Source organism: Cavia porcellus, unplaced genomic scaffold, assembly GCF_034190915.1.
Source record: "Cavia porcellus strain 051 isolate PalLab524CR breed Dunkin Hartley unplaced genomic scaffold, mCavPor4.1 scaffold_5, whole genome shotgun sequence".
NCBI lineage: Eukaryota > Metazoa > Chordata > Mammalia > Rodentia > Caviidae > Cavia > Cavia porcellus.
The window spans coordinates 108318474-108341540 of record NW_026947488.1 but is presented as its reverse complement, the minus strand read 5'-3'; the positions used below and the strand labels follow the sequence as shown (position 1 = coordinate 108341540).

At 32.8% G+C, this 23067-nt stretch overlaps 2 long non-coding RNA genes across 3 annotated transcripts; both read right to left on the bottom strand.

Moving 5' to 3' along the window:
• Window positions 1–294: 294 nt before the first annotated feature.
• LOC134476165 (uncharacterized) lies at window positions 295–5622 on the bottom strand. The gene is made up of 2 exons (XR_010047725.1): window positions 4735–5622; window positions 295–4047 (listed from the first exon to the last, which is right to left on the bottom strand). It is a non-coding gene; the product is annotated as an uncharacterized LOC134476165 (long non-coding RNA).
• A 7220-nt stretch (window positions 5623–12842) lies between these two features.
• Window positions 12843–22700, bottom strand: LOC111757200 (uncharacterized). Of its 2 annotated transcripts, none has more exons than XR_002791576.2 (3): window positions 21866–22700; window positions 17807–17996; window positions 12843–14489 (listed from the first exon to the last, which is right to left on the bottom strand). It is a non-coding gene; the product is annotated as an uncharacterized LOC111757200 (long non-coding RNA). The 2 variants fall into 2 exon arrangements; XR_002791578.2 differs by having other exon boundaries at window positions 12843–14448.
• Window positions 22701–23067: the final 367 nt, after the last annotated feature.

Below are 23067 nucleotides of genomic sequence, written 5' to 3'. Positions count from 1 at the left end.
TTAAGATGAAATGATAAAGTAGGAAGAGTTATGTAGCACCTACATTTATTTTAGACACACATGTTAACTTACTGTATTTGTAAAATTCTATAAACTATTTGTACATGTGTTTAGACCCTCATATTTATACATATAGTAAAACGATAAAAATGAAACAAATAATTAGAAGTTCAAAGTTTAAGAAATGTCTCTGTCTCAGGTGGAAAGATTATACTCTGGCAGTATTAAATATTTCTAGATTCATTTAAACATTTTGCAATGCACAAATGTATTGAAACATCACAAAGCACCGCATTACAATGCACAACTTTTATTTTTTTGTTCATCAGTTAAAATTAATTTACAAATTTACACTTTTTAAATAGTCATGTAAGTTATAGCAAAGTGTTTTGCCAATTTAGTCACAGATGTAGGTACATACATTTCAGTATGGTTAGTAATTTTATTTGTACCTATTAAATAATTCATACTTTCCAATTAAATAAAACCATTCCAAAATTTACATATTAATAAAAGTATATTGAGTAACAAAAGTACAATTTCCTGCAGTCACTTAAATTTTTCTCTAGTTATCAAATAAGCTGACATGAACAATACTATATTGTGACTTTCAAAATGACCTTCATTGATTATTTTCATATAACACTGCCAAAAGTTTATGAAAAATTTTCTCTAGGGAAGTTAACTTCTCAATTCATACTGCCAATGAATGTGCTTTGGCAGAAAATTTGCCAAAAATGACATTTACTTTTCGGGAAATTATGATATCACTTAATAGAATCTTGGAGTATATAGTACTCAGACAACTATCAAATTGGTCTTAGGCCTTGAGAGATCTGAATGTTCATTAGCAGAAGGGTTATATATTAACTGAAACTTAGCTATTCATTTCAAGATGCTGAATTAAGTATAGAGAGAATGATGAAACATTCTTATTAAAGGTGGCACAATGTTCAAGGTAATATGAATGCTACAAGCCTATAGCTACCTAAATCATTTTGCCAAATAACTGGACTTAAAAATGGTTTACAATTTTGTGAGATACCAATTTCTCTTTTGGAGTTCAGACACCTTTTCAAGAATTAGATCCTTCAATACAAGTATATCTTAAATTTTAGGAAACTCTTAGAAAAGAAAGTTAGTTAAATTCATTCTTATATCTTTCCAAGTGAAAGGAAACAGCTAAACAGTAATTTAAAATATGTTGCAAAATATTTCAGCATAAGAATCAGGACATTAATAATCCTACTAAATTTTAGAAATAAGGTGTTTGCTTTTTATTATAATGTTAACTTTGGCAAGGTTTGGGAGGCCCGATTTTTCTGTTTTCACATATATAACATACCAAATTGCTAAGCAGTCTATTTGAGATGAAAAAAAAGTAATATTCATAATCTCAAGAAGAAATACTTAATTACTACATTTTTACTGCTTTCTTAATACGTTACTTGTATTTGGAACATCAGTTACCTCAATTGGCAAATATGTAATTGTGACTTTTGGTTTGTTTTTCCCTCGCTTTTAGAAAGAATATATTTTTCAAAAGTAGCCATAGTCTTTGTTTGTTTTTATAATCAATCCATATTATATCAAAATAATACATTTCAATAAATACTGGTGGAATAAGTGATTTAATGAATGAATGAAACAAGACACAGCTAGCTCCTATAATTAATGTTATTTTGTTATGCAAATATATTACAAGAAACGAGACACAATATGACAAATAGTTGAAAGGTAAAGAAAATAGACTTTAAATTCTGGGAGAGTGGGGTTATGAGTGTGAATAATTCTTAGTAATTTCATGGCATTGGAATCCATAGAAAGCTTATGCACAGAGCTTTAAAATAAAATTAAAACAGAACCACCAATTGATATTGGAACTTGAACGTTGAAAATAATATCAACTGTTTTGCTAGATCTAAAATTTCCCAGAAAGTCTCATGTGTTCAAACTTTGTGTTTTGAAAGGTGCCTGGATCATCAGGGCACTACACCCATCAAGGGATTCACCAACTGTGAATTTAGCAGTTGAGTGTGCTCTTTAGAGTCTGGCTAGAGGCAGGTACCTGGGCCTTGACCTGGAGGCAACTAGGACTGTCTGGTCCCTATTCACTGTGTGAATTCTGACCACCGTAACATGTGCTGATTTCCTCCCATCAGGCCTTTCCATCATGCCATTTCTCTCTTGCAGACAGTGAAATATTAGCCTCAATAAATCTTTTGTCCTTAAGGTTCTGGGTATTGAATATTTTGTCCCTGCAAGAAAGAAAGTCACCAAAATAGATTTTTATACACAAAGCGGGATCATTTCTGTAAATGTATCTGACTTACTGGCTTCCACTTGCTTGGAAGACATTCTTGGGAGTAGTTTGAAAATCTGGCAGAAAAATCTAGAATACTGTTTGCCAAGGTAGGTGTGAAATTCTGATCAGAGCTTGAAGAACAGAATACTGATAGAAATGCATACAGTAAAGCTAGTCTCCGGAAGTTCCAGTTAGAAATACGAACTCCACTGGCTGTTGGACTCCTGGTCATGGGTGTCATACTCTGGCAAAAAATCAAATGGAATCTTTATCTAAAGCATGAGACTGTGCAGAAGGTTAAGATTAAGTATGATGGATTTATGAGGCTGAGGAAAGTTCAAGGCGGCCCAATAGTTCATCTATAGTTAGGGATGCTTGCTGTTTCTAGCAAGATCTATTATGAAAATGAGAAAAAAAATGACAGTTAAATTATTTTTAAAATTTGCAGTTTCATCAGAAATATAGCATGGGAAAGTTGGCAGAAAGGAGAGCACAGATGTTTAAAAGAGCCAAATTCTTTGCATCAGGAAAATAGGGAAATTATCTGAGGAACATTTCATAAATTAAGCATACTTTACCCATCAGAAGACTAAAAGTCCAAAAATGAAAGAGTTTGATTTGGAACTAGAGCCCTGGAGAGCCAAGTTCATTCAGTGCTATCCAGGAAAGCATTTCCTGTAGTTTAGGCATCAGATGTCTTTGTAACCATGATCCAAGAGAAACTGGAAACTGGTAGATCTGACCACAGACCTCCGCATTTTCCACATAGTGCTGGTTTTATGGGAAAGAAGAAGGTAAGAGCTGTGTGTCTTCTACTCAGATTTCACAAGATGGTAGGTCAAGCAGGGTGGCCCTGAAAGTAATGCTTTAAGCTGTAAAGAAGAAGCCAAAAGTGTAATGGAGGCTTGAGGAAGCTGAAGATGCCGAGTCTGAGGAACACCTAGTCAGAAAAGCTGCAGGTAGTTAGCAGAACCACCCCAATAAAGGCCAGGGGGGCTTCAATAGGCAAATTCACATGGACCGGGTTTCACAAAAACTTGGGTTCTCATATGTTTCACAACTTTCCCTGAGTGCTGGACACAGTGCTCTAGAATTTAATGCTCACTATGCTGGGCTCCATTCTCACTTTGATCCAGTCTACATAACTCTCTGTATCTTATTTCAGTCTTTTGGAATAGAAGGTTTATGATGTGCCATTATATGTTGGTAGTATTTTAAATATTTTTAACAGTGGCTCATGGCTAAGAGTATGCCTTCAGTCTCAAAGGAAATTTTAGACTAGGACTTTTCCTAAAAGTAGTTCTTGAACTTTTAAAACCCTGGTGAGTCTTGGTGATTGGGTAAGTACATTTTACACAAAGAGATGATATATCTTTTCAGGACCAGAACAGAATTGTAAGATTTACTTAAAACATCCCCCCTAAATCTCAGGTGGGGTAGTGAAGGTGAGTAGACCGTGGAGTGAGTATGTTCATCACTGAATTCACCCTCTAATGAGTTTAGCTACTGCATGTGCTGTTAGAAGTGTAACCTGGCTAGGAGCAGGATTATGAGGGCATAAACTGAAAAGTACCACCATTCTCTGGCTTTTCTTTGCATACTCTCCCTTTTGGTTACCTTGACATGAGAAGCCTTTTCTTCCCCGGTCCTTCCCCAGCAGGCCTTTGTCTCAGAGCCAGTCAGCATGAACCAAAAGAGTACGTATTCTGCTCTTCAAATTGCAAATGTCAGGTGTTTCACCCCTGTGAACAGAAAAGACACTAAAACACCAAAAATGTTTTCAAGGAGCAAAATCAAGATAACACTTTGCTTAATAATAATAAATAGCAAGAACTACAATAGTAGTTGTATAACTAATAATACTAGTTCTATAATATTGGTTGTTGGAGTGTTTTAGCCTATGCTTAATATGCATTTCAGTTTATTGATAACATCACCTAGTTCTTCTATATGGAAAACTGTCTCATCTGATTCTTTGCTTTTGAGTCACCGAAACTATCTCAGAACTCCATTTTATTGTTTACAAACTATTTATATTCAAAACACTGAAATTAGAGTCAATAGGACTGAAAGCTATAATTGATGAAATATGATATTGCACTCTAAAATTCAATTACAGAAACCCTAAACCCAGAGCACCTCTGAGGGGTGCTCACTCACTCTTTTTGTGTTGCCACATTGTTCAAGAATACAGAGCACACATGAAGGAAGCCAGAAATGGGAGTTAATTTGGCAAAACCTGCAGTCCTTGACTGCAGAAAAGGCTTTTTATGGATTTAAAAATGAAACCAAACTGCTCCCTAAGTCTCAAAAAAAAAAAAAATAAAAGAAAGCAGAGGCAGGTTTCCCTGAGAAGTCCACCTTGACCCCTCCTCAGCTGCCAGAGTCCCTGCCAGCACCTACAGCATCACTCCCCCCTCCCAACTCACCTCCTTCCAGCCCTGCACCAGTTCCAGTCAGCCGCTGCCCACACTCAGCCACAGAGGTCCTCTCTCCAGAGCCTTCTGTTTCCTACACTGATCAGATAGCATCATTTAATGCTTACCCACAACAGCTGCAGCAATTCCTTCTGAGTTCTACATTTTGACCAAGAAATATAGGACTGTGAGCCCTGATGAATGAGTTACCATGATATTTCCCAAAGGTCACTTTTCCTTAGAAATAGCCCAATCAAGAACATCTCAGACATCAAAAAGGGACACAAAAGCTAATCACCTGCCATCACCCAGAAACCTGATTAAAGCATATGATGTCCATAAGAAAATTCAGCCTGATAGACAGTCACACCCTCTGGCTTCAGGCTATTGACACCAGAAAAATGTTCGTTCCATATGCAAGACATAAAGAAATCTGACTCTCCAGCCCCCCTCAGCCTGAACCTCTTCTCTCCATGCTGGGGCTGGATAAAGAGGACAAACTGAGCTCTATCAAATTGGGCCCCTGAGAACCTGCAGTCACTGTAGAAGTTGGGGCAAACCTGTGGCTCCTGATAGACAATGGAACAGAACCCTCTTACCCTCCGAAGTTCCCTCTGTCAAAAGTTACCATTTGGGGCAGCTGGGACACTTATCTCTCACTCTTTCTGTGAGGCACTAACTTACAGCCTGGAAGGACACCTCACCAACATCAGTTCCTGTCTGAGAAGAGGCTTGCTCTTCAAATTAGAAGGGACCATCACTTTTACACCTAGTCAGTCAGCCTCCCTGTCACTTGATCCCTGAGAGGAACACAACGCCTGCATGAGAAAATAACTGCTGTACTGTAGTACAGCAATAGTACAATAGTACAATAGTACAGCCATCACTTTGCACTCTGTGCTTCCCAACCCATACACTTTACTTGCACTGCCCTAGTTTATTGGACTCAATTGTCCTATGGAATTAAGGACTCTCCCATTACTTGGGGGGCTGGGGAGCCTGAGGACAGATTTGGGCAAGCCACCAACACCTTTCCTCTGAGACAGCCTATTTCTCTGTTTCCTTCAGCTCTGTTATGGTCTCCTGAGCAAACACTGTAGACTGTCATACTGCTAAAATAGGCCTCTCCTGTGTGTAAGGCCCGGTCGGAATCTCTGAGCTAACAATGCTACAGCAGTTGGCCTCCATATGCACTGCCTCAGTCTTCTGCCACCCGCTGTCTGCTGGCATTGCTGTCAGGACCTAAAGAATATCTCCTGCCTTTGATTTGCACCTGTCAGCCAGTTCATGTTTGTTTTAAAATGGAAAGACCCACCCAGGCATCAAAAAATTATGTGTCCTCTTTTTCAGAAGCCCTCACAGATGACCTTGTTGATTTCCCATCACAACGTATTGCAGCACTTCTGACTGATGACTTCCAAGCTGCCTGCTGGAAAGACTGAAAAGCTCTGCACAATGTCTTGCACAAACTGACTACAAGAAAAAAATCCACAAATTTCTAAGAGCTTCTGCATCCTACAAAATCTGGACCCTTGAGTTCACTTAAACAATGATGCTTACTCAGGGCTGCCTACTCCTTTTTTATCTTCATGCTCTAATAGCTGCTGTCCTTGTGATTAAGAAACCTGACAAGCTCATCTTAGTCCATGCCCTCACTGTCCAGGTCCCTCATGCTGTACTGGACATCCCAGTCCTGACATGTGTCTGCCCACCACGCTTGGCCCACCAGATTGTGCCTAAAATCTGACTCCCCCTGATGGATGCTGAGTAGACCCTGCTTATGAATGCAAGTGGCTCTGTCACGACAAGTTAGAGATGCTGTAGTCACCTTGGATGAAGTTATTTTGGCCAAAACTCTCCTACTACTGCTTCCTGCTGCTGTTTGGAAACCTGCTACCAAAATATTACATGAAACTCCATTAGAATGTACAATCTTATGTCTTATTGTATCATCTAAAATAAATTTCACAAAGTGAATGAAACATAATGAAGAAATGTTCAGATAAAACAGAAAATAAAATGAAGTAAGAGTTTAAACTGTTTACTTCGTTATGCACAGCTGTGCCTCTGCTTTGTACATAAGACACACAGATGCTTTGCTTTTCCTCTTCTCACAGACATTTTCACGTCTTGAAAACATGGTTCTGTTTGCATGCCCGCCTCCCAATTCTTCTTAACTTTTTGGACCACGGAAATCTAATTGAAATATTCTCATCCCTCATTTCAGTGTTTTATTTTTGCATACTCTGTACTAAATTGTCTGACTGCAAATCCACTGTTTGCTGGGGCCTCTGTCATATCCTCTTATTCTTGCTGATAAGTATTCAATTAATGCATAGGAATGAATAATATTGAACTGTTCTTATTGGTATTTTTAGTTATCAAAATCATTTAAATACATTAAAATACATATCAAAACCTTCATTCTTTGAAAACTAGTTTTATAACACCTTTGTTGTGTTTTTCATGTGCTTTTAGCTTTATGAGCAAATTCATAAGCAATAATGTTTGTGTTACAGTGTCTGTAGTGGTGGGAAAACTGACAACAAATCGTGAGAGACTCCTTCCATCACACACTTGCATTTCATAATGAGCAACTGAAACGGTTAATATTTGGAACTGTAATTACAGGATTATTAGCCAGATGTAAAGTAAACTTTGATTAAAAGAAGCTTGGACTATGTATTCCTCTAATGATTCTCCCACCTATAATATACAGGGGCTACAACTGTGTCAGTTCTTGCCAACATATTACAGGGACATAATTACATTGGCTTGTAGCTGTTATAGTGCATGTGAATGGATCTGTTTGGGAGTCTAATTTGCAGTTCCTTTATGCTTAATAATATTGAGCATATTTTTATGTCTGTATTTCCTTTATGACTGATAATACTGAGCATATTTTATGCACAATTTCTGTACATGGTCCTAATTAGGCTGGTTTATATGAGTTTTTTTTTTTTCTGTAGTTTTGAAGGAGTATGTTATATTTGAAGAAAAAATTCTTCAATGGTTATAAAACTTGCAAATATTTTTAATCTATTATTTTCATAGTTTATTAGGTATGTATTTTAAACAAATACATTTTATATGGATGATTTGAATTTATTTTTAAAATGATTATTGCTTACTAGATACCACAAAATTAAAATCATGTTTTTTATTATAAAATATTTGTATTACTTTTACATTTATTTATATTTTAAATTATTTGCAATGTGCAGAATTAGAAAGGTATCCTTTCATTTTTCTGGTAAAAATGTTTGTTAATTTCAGTTATTTAAAAGATTACCTTAAGTAACTTAAATTGGGAAGATGGCATCAATTAAATAATACATAAAAATGCAAAGAAACATTTTGATATAGAACTAATTTTGCACTATTTTAAAACTTTCTATTGATATATTAGTTTTATACCAGTACCAACATTCTACTGATCATATTACCTTTACAGAAAAACTAGATAACAGTTTTTAAAAATGTCTTTCAATTTTGTCTATCTTTTGCATCTTTGACACTGATATTATAATAAATATTTAGAAACCATCTGGGTAGTTTATTAAAATTTCATATATTTTTAATGAAACTGAATTAATTCATGTCTATTTAAAATAAAGTGCTGCACATGATACTTTTGAATACAGAAAATTTCCATATTAAAAATTAGATACACATTGTATTGTATACTAGTGCCTTTATCCATAGGAATATATTGCAATGTCCCTTATGTATGTGTGAAACTATGGAAAATCCTAGAACCTGTATACAGTGTTGTATTCTGTGTGCAGATCTGTAGCAAAGTTTAAGCTATAAGCACATTGAGAAATTAACATTTTCTCACTTACTATGGATTTTAGCAATCTCAATGTAAGGTTACTTTGCTTTCTCTAAGGAAAGAACTTATTGAGTCAAAAACTTTCACCTTTTTCCTTAAAGAAAACACTATGTCTTCTTTCAGGCATACCCAAATTGCCAACATAACTAATACTGTGTTTTGCACTTTTGCTGAGTTAACATAAAAGTCACTGGACTGCAAGAATGCAGTGCCATGATAATCTGAAAACCAAGATTTCTACTGTTACTGATTTAGCATGTACAATGTGGAAATGATTGAGAAAGCAACAGTTAATGTTCGAAGCAGGACAGAGAGGAATGGAAATAGATTTCATTGTAGTACTGTAAAGGGTGTAAAATTTAACCCTAACAAATGATTTATTTTTGTATAATTCCACAAATTACAGACACAAAGCCTGTAGCTAACTGAAAGTGTGGAAAGCAAAACCACAAATAAGAGGTGCTACAGTTTTTATCTTCAGTGCTTAAGTGTTGAAGGCTTGGTCTCAAGTTTGAGACCATACTTATAAGCGAAATGAATCAACCTGTCATGTATAAATACCATACAGTCTTCTTAGTGTAAGAAATTATAAGAATATATCAAAGTGTATGGTAATCATTATTCCCCATTATATTGCTTTGAAGCCTTATAATGTTTTCATTCATGATGGAATGGTTTTATTCTGGTTGTTTCATTTTGTCTGTGATGGTATGAACAGCTATTTTGATGAAAAGACATTATCATAGCTAGTGCTGATTTAATATCATTCTACCATGCTTTTGTTCTTCTGTCTCCATTGGTTTTATCACGTTATATTTCATTGGATTTTGTTAGGTGTGATAGTATAAACAAAAATTTTATGGAAAAGGAAATAATATAGTAATCCTTGTTTGTTTTCTGTTAGTTGGTTCTGAATACCCTGTAATACTTTCAGTCTCTTGAATGATTTTATACTATTTTGTTAGGTTTGATACTGTAGTGTATGAAAGTATATTCAAATATTTCAATAAAAGAAACACTATGGTAGCTACTGTTATGTCGAGTTGTCTTGCGGTGAAACTGTGTTGATTAAATTGTTCTGTTCTGACCTGTTTTGCTATGTTCTTTTTTGTCTTAATCTTTTTAAAATTAAAAAAAAGTGTGTTGAAGACTTGGTAGAAGAGAGTGAAATCTCTGATAGGTGGAACTTGGTTGGAGGTACTTAGGTCATTAGAACCAAAACTCTGCAGAGGATCATGAAATTCAGTGTATTCCCTTCCCTCTACTCTTTCCTAGCCATGAGGTTAGAAGTTTTGCTTCACTGCACATACTGTGTCACTGCAAGTCAACAGTCCCAGAGACTGGAATCTCTCAAATTTAACCAGCACAAAGCTTTTCTTTTGTAATTATGTTTTTTTTTTTAATAATGGAAGGTTTAGTCACACAAAGAGAACTACTGCACATTCTAAAGGACTTGTAGTACTTTTATTATTAAACTCAATACAAACTGCATTTCGGTTATTCTAAGTGATACTTAAATTAACTATAATTTTCCAATTTATTTTCTAAACATTTGAAGATAATTTTGATGAAGTATATTGATCTTATACTTGGAAATTGCTGAATTCACTTATTAATTTCATTACTGTAGGCAATATTATTCAGAAATTTCTGCATAAAAGTTAAATAAGTAGGAAATTGATGTGTAATGACTAAAATCTTGGTGTTTTCTTTCTGCCTTATTGTATAAGCAAAGTAATACTGATAATGAGTGTAATTGCAAACAGCAAACACAAAAGCAATCATTTAATCATTCTTCATTAAAATTCTATTAGTATTGAATTAGTTTTTAACTCTAGAAACCTACAAAAATTGGACTGTGAGTTTAGAGTATAAGTTGAGAATGGTGAAAAGTGGTACTATCAAATAAAATATACTGTGGCACCAGATTTGACATAGTGGTTATCTTAAAGTTAACTTTGAAGATTATATAAACTGTGTGCAACTCTTGCCAAGAAATGCATTTTTGTTACATACTATTGTGCAAATGTCTGAAAATTCTTTCTGTGAGCTTATAACACAAACTTTTAGCAAATGCATCTTTTCCTTTCTTATCAACAAGTTTTTCATGCAGGAAAAGATGGAGTTTGTTTTTTGGTTTATATTTAGCTTAGTTATTCTTGCTGATATATTTTTTATTATGGTTGATTAATATTTATGTATTTGCTGTTTTGCTGTCTAACTTGAAACATCAAGTGCATTCATTTTAAGATAAATAACTGTAAAATACATTCAGATATGAAATGTAACTAAGTTAATGCACGTGTCTAATATATAAAGGATATTGGAGCATATAATTTATTTATTAAAAGAATTAATTTTATTTTTTAAAATTTTATTTAAGGAGAAAAAAGACAAAAAACAGAAAAGAGGTACCAGTTATACAGAATTTCAGAAAAAATAAACAGTATAAAATCACTAATTAATTACATATTGTCATCTTAGAAATAGTTGTTGAAGTTACAAAATTAAAGCATATAGAGGGGACTTTCAAACAGTGAGACTGTATACAGTTTTGTTCAATGATCCAACAAAACTCAGTAATATGGTTATCTATCTTATACACTTAAATATATATGCAGTTATGTCTTTTAGAGAATTTTCTTTTCCTTTCTTTGTACAATGACAATTACACATTTTGGGTTTTATTACTCCCATAGTTCTTATTAATTTTTTTTGAAGGAAGTAAAACCAAATGTGACATACCAGGACAGAGTCTGTCAAATCAAAAGGATGGGCATAATACATAATATAAAAACAACATACAAGGTATCAACAATGGTTACCATAATGCCTCTTGTTATCTTAAAAAGAATTGCCTATATCATCAGTCATAATAAAACTGAACAAAACAGTAAAGAATAAGACCAATAAAACCAAAACATTGGAGACATTAGAGGACTTCCAAAGAAGATAATAATCAACCAGAATGGGCATCACAATGAATCTTATTGTCTTCATAGTTGTTGCCTATACTTTCAAACTTGGTACTATCAAGCATAACAGAATAGAGGAAAATCAGTCAAAACAAGATGGTGAGAGCAATACAGGGTTTCAAATCAAGTTAATAGGAAATCAAAGTGGGTTACTATAATATGTCCTATTTTTTATTTTTCCCTTAATTAAAAGGATAAAAATGAAAAAGTAGATAATAAAAAAGAGATTGAGATATAAAAGAGGGCATAGCAACAAAACATCACAGGTCAAAACATAGCCATTTAAGCAAAATAGTGTTTCACCACAAGATAATCTCGACATAATAGTAGCTACCATAGTGTCTCTTCCCTTAAAATCTTTGGGTATAACTTCGTATATTGTAGCATCAAACATATCAAGACAATATAAAACTGTTCAAGAGAATGACAGTATTACAGGGTATTCAGAATCAACTAACAGAAAATGGACAATGGTTTCTGTATAATCTCCTTGTCTATAAAAGTTTTTGTTTATATCATCACATATAATAAAATCCAATAAGATACAACATGTTAAAACCGATGGAGACAGAAGAACAAAAGCTTGATGGGACTTCAAAACAAGAGGATATTAAATCAGCACTACCTATTGTGATGTCTTGTTTTCTCCAAAATTGCTGTTCCTTCTCTGCCTCATTTCTGTTGAGCTCTTTTTCTGTCATTGTTGTCGGTTTGTCCTATTCATTTCACTTTCTGCTCCATTCATTGCTAATTTTCACATTTTGCTAGAGAATTCACTTCTTTAATAACTACATGTTAAGTGATTTATTGCACAAAACAGATAATTTTTACAGCGACTGAAATTCAATAAATTTCATTTGTTCACTTGTTTTTTATGAAAAATAACATAACATTTCGATTATTTAGATACTTATAAACTGTGGAAACCCTGTAATATAACCTTAAGTTATCAACAAATAGCTGGATAAAATATTCTTATACTGTGTTACTTCCAGCCTAAAGGAGCATGATATTTTATATAGAGGATTAAAGACTAATCCTAGGATATGCAATTCAGGTAATAATGACATATCTTACAATGAACTAACACTATGGGAGAATTACAAATGCCAAAATTGTATGTTCACACAGAGACATATATCTCCACATGCCCACACAAAAATTTTTAATGTCACTGTAGAAACCAAAAAGCAGGGAAAATTTGGAGATGGTTTAACCATTTAAAAAGTCAAATACATACTTGTATGCTTTACTCCTGAGGTTGTTGAATTTCAAGATATATATATATATATATATATATATATATATATAAGCTAGAGATACTGTAAGATGTTGCTCAAGTCTACCAGCCCAGCTGGAAGCTGATGAGTGAGATCGTTGTGAGGGGAATTCTGAAACAGGAATTCCTGTAAACTTTTGATGACACCAAGCACTCAGTGCTCAGATTAAAAAAATCAGAAATAATAAAATGATGCTCTGTTTGAAGAATCCTTTTAATAGTCAAAACAATAAACATTATAAAAATTGTCAGATGAAAGACAGTAAAGTTATCTGAGTATTGGGCTGCCATTTGCCAATGGGTCTAAAATGAATGATCATCAGCAGTTTATCAGTGACAGGGAAATGAACACTACAGAGTTCTGTCAGGTAATTGTAAGTATCTTCAGTGCATTAACCTGGTGAGAGGAAAAAGAATATCCACTGTTCAATCAAATATAAACTCCACTCACACGTGATCACATGGTGTGATCAAACTTTCGGGTTTGCTTGTTTATGAAAATAATTTATAAAATTTAGAAAAAGATTTTATAAATTTGAGCATATTAAATATCCTAACCCAAACTTAGTATAAAGAATAAGGCCTTTCCTGTGAATATACTAGTTCTTATTTTACTAAGATTCATGAATATGTACATATATGTGTTATCAAAATGCTCTACAAGACAAAAATATTTAGATTACTCCTACTATTAGAAAAATAAAAATGAAACATTTTCTTTAAATAATTAAGTTTACAAAATGTTAAATAATACAACACACATCAGGTACAAAATGTATCAAAAAGAATTATACAATGTTAAAGTCTCTTAACCTTGAATAGCTAAATGTATGAATTTTAAAGAGGCTTTGTATTGTTTATGCCTAAATTATTTTCTTACTACACCATCAACTACATTAGAAAACTAGTGCTAACAACTATTTAACATTTTATATTCATAGAAAAGTATGCATGACAATAGATTTGTATCTTTTTTTTTTTTTCTTGAGACAAGATCTTGCTATGCAGTTCAGGCTGCCCTTGAACTCCCAGAGATATACCCACAAAAAATACTGAGACTCAAATTTTTTCCAGTCTCTTTGCTTGCTTATTTCTACAGTATCAAACCTCTTATTTCTACAATATCAAAGCAAATGATCATAGCAATTGGACTGTAAACTGAAATATTGATTCCAAATAAGTATTCCTTTTGTTGTTGGTTTTCTTAAGAATTTTGTCACAGTGACAATATGGGAACACAATGATACATCACAAAATTCCTCCAAACAAAGAAATTATGTAATGATTTCAGTTGATGCAGTAAGGTATTTGACAAAATTGAACATTCATTAATAATTAAATCTCTAAAGACAATAGTTATTGAAGTAGTTTGCATGATCAGAATAAAGATTATGCATTAAAGGCTTACAGTCAATATGATCAATAGGGAAAATCTAAGAACTTTTCTTAAAGATCTTATATAAGGAAAGAAAGACCACTTCCCTGAACATCTTTACCAAGACAATTATTTTCTTGAGGGCAAAGATTGTTTGAAACAGGGTCTTGCTATTTAGTGCAGGCTGGTCTTGAACTCATGGTGATCCTTCTGCTTCAGCCCCTTGCATGCTGGGATTCCAGATATTTATCACCATGCCTGGCTGCCAGGACAGTTAGACAGTAAAAGGTGACAAAAAGTAACCTATATTAAAATCAAAGATGATGAGTTGTTGTTACAGATAAAATGATTATATAAGCAGTGAACACCAAAGACCCAATAAAAAAGTTATTTTTGATAAATTCCTGAAAACTCCAGAATACAAAATCATGAAATAACTAGAGACTGAAGAGTAACTAGATTATGTATTATGTTCCTAGCATGGCAATGCCCAAGAATTGTGAATTCAATACCCAGCATCACCAAACAGAGAACCAAAAATAATAATAATAATCAGTAGTCATTCTACACGCAAATAATTAACCAATAAGAAAAGAGGTAAGAGGCCAGGCACGGCCACACAACCTTACTCCCAGCACTCTGAGAGACGGGACAGGAGATGTGCAACTTGGAGCCCCACGAGGCTCACTTAGTGCTTAGCAACTTTCTTCTCAAGAAAAGGTATTTTAAAAGGCCTGGGGATGGAGTTCAGTGGAGAACTCTGGCTTCAATACTCAGAATGACAGAAAGTTTAAAAGAAGTGATTGAGAAAAAAATCATATTTGGCAACAAAAAGAATAAAATGCCTAGGAATGAATTAAAAAAATAAAAGAATCACTAAAATTGTAAAACAATAGTGAAGGAAATTAAAGGCAAAAAATAAAGTACTCCTAATATTCACAGGTTTGAAGATTTGTAATTGTGAATAAGTCCAGAGTATGGAAAATAACCTGCAGGTTTAATGGAAGTACTAGGTGCATTCTTTACATAATTAGAAAAACATATTAAAATTGATATAAAATCACTAAAAACCTAAAGTGGCAAAAGCAACCTTTGAAAAAAGAACAAATTTGTAAGTGTCAAAAGTTTTATAGTTTAAAAATACAGTAGTCAAAATGCAAAAAATAGAAAACAAAGCTCGGGATAAATATAGAACATTAGAATAGTAGAGAAGTCAGAAATACACACACACACACACACACATATATGCATATAGATAGATAGATAGATACTGAAAATGTGTGATAGATGACTAAAAATATTTGTATCTTTTTACTCTAATTTTGATCAGAAAAATTAAGATTCATATTTTCTTATTTTAAGTTTGCATTTGCCTTTACATAGGCAATAATTGGGACATTAACTTTTTAGTTAAGTTTTGGTTAAAGTATGTTATCAACAATAGTCTTTCTAAAACATGCATAGTTTCACAAAATCTTAATACAATTCTTGTTTATATAAATATAATCTCATCAAAAGCAAGATTGTTTATCCATTTATTTTTTTAGAATTTTGAGGAATTTTTGCATTGAATATGAGGGACTTAAAACACAGTCTGAGCGAGAGAAAGGGATCTCCCAAGTGTTGAAAGAGAAGGGTACATTCTGTTTCATGTAGTCTACATTGCAGATCTCAAAAAAGCACAGGCGGTTTTATGGCATTAACCATTATTTTAGCAACACACAAAAAATTATGTTTTGTGAAATGAGCTGGACATTAAAGAATCCTCACCTTATTTTTCTACTTTTTTCAAGTCCAAGAGCTAGAAAAAGTGATCTTGGCTAGCAGAAATAAGTATGGTTTTCTGTTAGGATTTGAAGGAGGAGAAATAGCTATCTGACATGAAGGAAATAATTTTTTTTTTGTCTTTTTCATTTTTATCGGTACCGGGGATCGAACTCACGACTGCCTGCTAGCAAGGCAGGTGCTGATGCCGCTGAGCTAAATTCCCAGCCCATGAAGGAAATAATTTATATCTTATTTTGTATGGTGAATATGCAGATTATATAATAGTAATATCTCATAAAAATATTCATGCATGATCTTCAAATTTGTAGTGCATATGCATCATGCATCCATTTTAAATCATTTTCATTTTTAAAAGTTGATTCTCATTTCTAAAATGTTTCTATTATTAGGTTTATATCTGAGTTTGCATTTCTTAAAAGAAACAACCATATGCCTTTTTAAGGAAACAAAGAATACAAAGATTAGCATTGTATTTTCTTTTTTCCACACTTGATTTGACAGTCTACATTTATCAAGTATGCAGTAAATATCTGCAGTATTTAATATAAAGATAGACACTTCATATTCAACATATGCACTAAAATATAAGTTCTTCTGCAAAATATGTGAACATTTTCATGAATTTATTCGTTCACTAATTTTCATTTTATTTTCTTTATTTTTTGCATATCTATTAATTAAAAATCTGTTAGGTTCCAGTTACATGGTAATATACATAAAATTATCTAGGTTGCCCTGAAAAAATTATTCCTAGAACAATCTGAATACAATGAAGATTTTATGAACTGTTTAATTAAAATAGCATAAATTACTTATGTTAATATAAGTTACAATTTATAGGGTATGTAGATATATCTCAAATTGTGCTTGAATGTATGTGAAAAATTACAAATTACAAATAAGCAAATTACATTAAAATTACATAAATAGGTACAATTTGATGTATTTATGTCTGCTTGATTAAATGTGGAATATAAAATTATTTCTCAGCAATTTGTATTTCTGAAATTTTAATAAATAGCTTGCTACTTTAGAAGCAATATATGCCTACATACAGTATATATTACATTTGAAGATCAAATTTCACTCAGATTTGTTATTTAGTTTAGAAAGATGAGCCAACAATATTAAATAGCTGATGAAATATACCATATATTTGAATTCTATTAATACAGGATCTTGGGATGGAGATTTAGCTTAGCAGCTAAGCGTGTGCTTGGCAAGCCAGATGTCATGAATTTGATCCCTGGTACAAAAAAAAAAAAAAGGATCTTATGGCCAAAGCAAGTTTATATTAATAATTTTTATTAAACACCTGTACCTCAGGTACTACAATAAATTCTAAGTAGTGTATTTCTTGAAGATGATACTGAAATTAATAAACATCAAAAATAATAGCTCATTTAATCCTTCTGCTAAACAGAGAAAGTGATAGGCAAACTATATATATTATAGAAGATAGAATGCTATTTTCTGAAATTATTTAATATCTGTAGTAACTTAGAAAAAGTGATGGGGAACCTATATATTTTATAGATGAAAGAATATCAGTTATCTAAGCTGAGATAATAGAACACAAATTTAAATATATGTTAACAGCAAGAAATATTCTTGTTATCTGATTTATGCTTTTAAATTATAATAGTAACTCACAATAGTATTGCAAAAATTTGGACTTCAGAAAATAGTTGAAATTCTATTTCCACAGCTGTACATAAGCCTCCAACACAAAGTGAAAAAAAAAATAAATAAAACAACCCAAAAAGTCCATTTGAAGTGAGTCAGTTTAAAATAAGCAACTGACCCAACAGACATACATAACTTATACTTACAGTGCTGTTTAGATTAAATGTTCCTTGTGATTTAATTCCTGTTTGGGGAATATCAAATGCATTAATGAAGATTAGTTCATGCAGATTACAAAGAATCACTTTTCCCCCATAAAAATAATCAGTGAATTCCGAGTAGACTTCAGCTTTGTAAAAGACAGCCACACATTCTTGTTGAGCATTCATTCTTGCACTGTGAGGAGAAAGGAGAGCAGGTCATGACTAAATTTCATGCTCCTGTGACCCGCAAAATAATTCACACAGTTATCAGGGCATTCATTCAATTTCCTTATTACCTGCCATCTGTAATACACAGATATGCTAGATTAAAGATCAACCTTCTAATTTTAAGCCCAAATAAACTCCACATATTTAATGGCAAAATATTTGTCATTATGTATATTCTGAAGTATCACTCGATCTATGTACAGTATGTCCGAGAAAACTAAGTTTTTGAAGAAAACGTTCTACAGATTCACAATTTAATTCACAAATTACATTTAAACTACATTAGACTACACTTTCTTATACTTATACTATATTTTATATTCTTATACTTTTCTTATATTTTGTTATACTTTGTGGTCTATCATTGTAATTATTGTGTGTGCTCAAATTAACAGAAAAATGTGTGCACCCACAATGGGCCATAATGAGCAACAGTTACGGAAGGAGTTAAAATTTTGCCAGCACAAACACATTGCATAATAATCTACTTCTCTCTGGCTCTGCCTTAAGACACACAAAGAAAAAAAGTAAAAGGACACTCAATCAATATGTTCTTTATAATTATTCTATTCCAATGGATGAAATACTCAGAAAAAAGGACACGGGATGTGAAGTTACCAGTGAAGGAAAGAATGTAATGAATATTTATCTGAGAGACCAACTTGGAGAGAAGTTGAGAGCATATCTCAGGGAGCTTTCACACTCGTGAATTGAAAAGCAAATGGCAACAAACTGCCAGGATTTGCTTCGAGGAATTAACCTAATAGAAAAATTGAATTAAAGAGAGAGCACTTCAAAACAAGCAGCTGAACTGATGTTGTTACTGCACTTTTGAAATTTAAACTCCTGTGTGGTAAGTATTTAAAAACAGCACTTCTCTAAAATATTTAAATATATCTATGCCTGACTACATATACACAATTCTAATTATATATTCTCATGAGAAAGATTTGATCTTTAACTGTTACTGTAAACCCATGCAATAAAGAGTACCTAGGTACTCAAAGCACAACATGATTTCCATTCAAACTATTCTATATAGTTTAACAAGATATTTACCTTAATTTTTAATGCATCCAGATGCTAAGTTTATCCATAAAACTCAGCTAATTAATGCTGTACTTGGTCCTGAAGCTCTAACCATTGCAACCCTCCTGACCCCCTTCGTCTTAGGGATTGGACTCTACTACTTTTAGAACATGACTCGTTAATTATTTTTACCCCACATAATCCTCCATAAGGCATATTTGTCAATAACTCAAGTGTTTATCCATAAAAATTTTATAACTTCCCAATCAATAGATATAACCGTAGATTCCAACATAGCCAGTTAATGTACAAAGCAGAATAAGATTAGACCAGTGTTGTAACTTAAATGGCAGCATTCACTGTTATACTGGGGTAACCTTTAATGGAATGTGCTTACAGGATCCCAGTAAATCTAACCACAAATGCGTTAGTAGGTTCTGACAATTCCACAGCTTCCCTCAACCTCCAGTTATTCTGTCCTTTCATTGCAGTCCTCTCATGCATCCAAAAATATTCTTTTAAACTCACCAGCACTAACCCTTTATTCTAGCTATAAAGTGCATCCAACAGTGTCTGACTTTGTATCTTATCTATAAACATTCTCTTTTCTCCTTTCTCCTTATTTTCCCCCTCATTTCCCCTTTCTCTGTCCTTCCCTGCTTCCTCATCCCACATTAACTGTCAATAACAGTACAGCATAGTTTAGAATTGGTGCTAATAAAAGGGTGCTAATTGGAGCTAATAATATTAAATGGTTTTAATGTTTATCATTGATGGATGGTTAGATCTGTAGATGGTATAACCTGTAAGAATCTCTACAATAACAGTAGCTGGATATAGCCCAATTCAACTGAATAGAATAAAGTATCAAATAAAAGCCTCTTGACAAATAAAGCTAAGATCACATCACTAGAAAACAGAACTTAACAAAAGAGATCTTCATACCAACAACAAATTTTCACTCTATTTGACTTCAACCATCAGCACATACGCATACCAAAAAAAACAACAACAACAAAAAAACAAATAAAAAAAACAGGAACATGAAAAAATAGGACAGAAAATGATTCCAAAGACTCCCAACTCTCTTTAAAAAAGCCCAATGGGCACTGATAGGGTGGAAGTTAAACATTAGTGGGTGAGCAGCATGAAATGATTAAAATGGACACATGGAAACTCAGCAAGCTCAAATAATAGATATAACCCACAAAATGGTGGCACTAAAAAACACAGTGACCAATGTATTTTGGCAAAAACCAAAAATTAAAAGGCCTGATCAAAGCTATTTCAAACATGATTGAATAATTTACCAAAAAACTTGACTTCATGAAAAGATGCTAAACAGAAATCCTTTAGAGATAATGAATTCTACTGAATATGAGCAATGATGAACTTAAAGAATCAGACTTCAAGGATAGCATGGAACTAAAAGATGTTATACATACAGATATGTTAAAAATAGTATAGCAAGATTAATAAGTGTTTATTAGAGGTTGCTAAGACTAACAAGAAAAAATGGAGTTAGAAACAAATTAGAGGATAGCACATGCAATATAAAGTATCTGTTTAAAGAAATCACAACAGAAAAAAGTAAGGAATGAACTAAACATATAAACTATATGAGGCTTACAGAAAAACAAGTAATGATTTTAAAATGATGTCCATTGCACATCATAATCAAAATCTGAAAAGCCCAAACCAATGGACAGGGTCATAAAAGTTGTCAGAGAAAAGCCAAAGATCACTTGTAATTGTATTAAGTAAAGCTTTTTTTTACAAAAACTTTAATACATTCCAACCAGCTTGAACCACCAATGTACACAAGGTAGTTTTCATGACTGGTAGTAAAAATGGATGTAATCAGTTTTATTGGTCTTTTTAGTAAAAAAATTAATAGTAACTTGATGGGACAGTCATGCATGTGCTGGTGATGATTCAAACCACTCAGCACTGAGACCTATGAATTATGGTCTCAGCACAAACATATTAAAGACTAGTAGAGGGTGGATTGAACTTTATCCAGCACTAGAAGTAAAAGTCTTTCAACCAAAACTAAAATGTACTGCAATGACCTTTTCAAAATGAATATAGGATAAAGGTATCCCATAACTAAAACACATCATAAGAAGTTCATAAACACTAAATCAAAACTCAAAAAATCATGCATAATTTAGTCAGAGAAAATGAAGCCAACAATTCCCCAAATTCTGATGGAATAAATACATTAAGTAGCATATTGGTTCAAGAAAAAGGAAAAATTAAAGATGTCAACAGAAATAAGGTCATGTTGGAATGTATCAACATTTTTCAGTAATAACTCAATATAAATGTTCAACTCATAAGAAAAAGAGACAAATTTGTAGGCTGGATTGAAAACAAAGCCTAGTGATTTTCTGGATAGAAGAGGCCCATCAGTTTGAAAAAAAATTCATATACTAAAAATTAAAAAATAGAAAAGAACACTGCATGTACCAGAACCCCAGAAAGAAAGTGGAGTATGATTTTCTCCAAGAAAATGTACTTGAAATTAAATTCATCAGAAAAGGCAAGGAATGCAATTTATATTTGTCAAGGGAACAATCCAATGAGAACAGATAATAATTATAAATATATATGTACCATATATCAGTGAGCCCAAGTACATCAAGCAAACACTAATGAACATAAAAGATTACATATGCACCAGCACAATTGTGATGGGAGACCTAAATACATCACTCTCCTAAACAGAGATATCAAGTAAACAAAAAATCAACAAATATCAAAGTTGCACTATACCACTGAACAAATGAAACTAATAGATACCTTCAAAGAGTTCTACTGAACAACAAAGCAGACATTCTTCTCCGCAGTCTAGGGAACTTTTTCAAAAACAGATGACATTCTAGTCCATTAAACCTACAAAATAAGTGCAAAAGAATAAAATCATGCTACACACAATTAGATCACAGCACAATGAAACTATAAATCAATTATAAAAGAAGCCTCAAAAACCACACAAATACAAGGATATTAAATAATATACTCCCGAACAGTCAATTACAGAAGAAATAAAGGAATAAATCAAACATTGGAGAATCTAGGAGACACAGTGAAAACAGAGTTAAAAGTGAAGTTTATTGTTGTAAACACCTAGATTAGAAAACCAGAGAAAGTTAAAAAAAAATAAAACTATATATTCACAATTCTGTCAAAGAAAAACCAATCCAAACTCAAATTACTGCATGAATGCACTCACAAGGATCAGTGTGAAACTCAATTTTAAGAAAACAATAAAAGAATTAATGAATTAAGGGGCTGATTCTTCAAAAAAAAAAAAAAAAACAGACCTAATTTTAGTCAACCTTAAAGCAAATAATGAAAAACTCATATTAATGCAATTAAAAATTAAAAAGTCAAAATAACACCAGATACTAGCAAAATCCAGCTGACTAGCAACTAGAGTGAAAACTGTGACTCCAGAAACTTGGAAAGTCTTGAAGAAATGGTCAGTTGCCTAGATGCATATAAAGTACCAAAACTGAACCAAAAAGACATAAAAACCCGAATAGTGCCTAAAGAGACAATGAAATATATAATTAGTGATATTCTTTCCTTAACACTTTTCAAAAAAAAAAGAATAAAATTAATTAGTTGCATGAAACTGATAAAAATTCATTATATTTTGAGGTGGGAAACAAAAATCTTCTATACATAAGAAGAGGTAGAAACATTTTTTGGCATAAATATGTAGCTTAAAATCACAAAGAATACTGAAAATTAGATACTGTATAAGCAGAGAAACATTATCCTATAAAGCTAAGTCTCCATCCAGTTATAAAGAACAGCAGTGCTTTCCTGCATTCATTAGCATAGAGTAGTAAGCTTCTAGTAACAAGTAAAATTGGAAAAGCAATGTAAACCAAGGAAAAGAGTGAGTGTAGGGAAAAAAAGTAGAAATATTCTTTCAAGCTATCTCTATCCTCAACATGGAGTAATTTTAGAATAATTTGATGATCACTATGAAA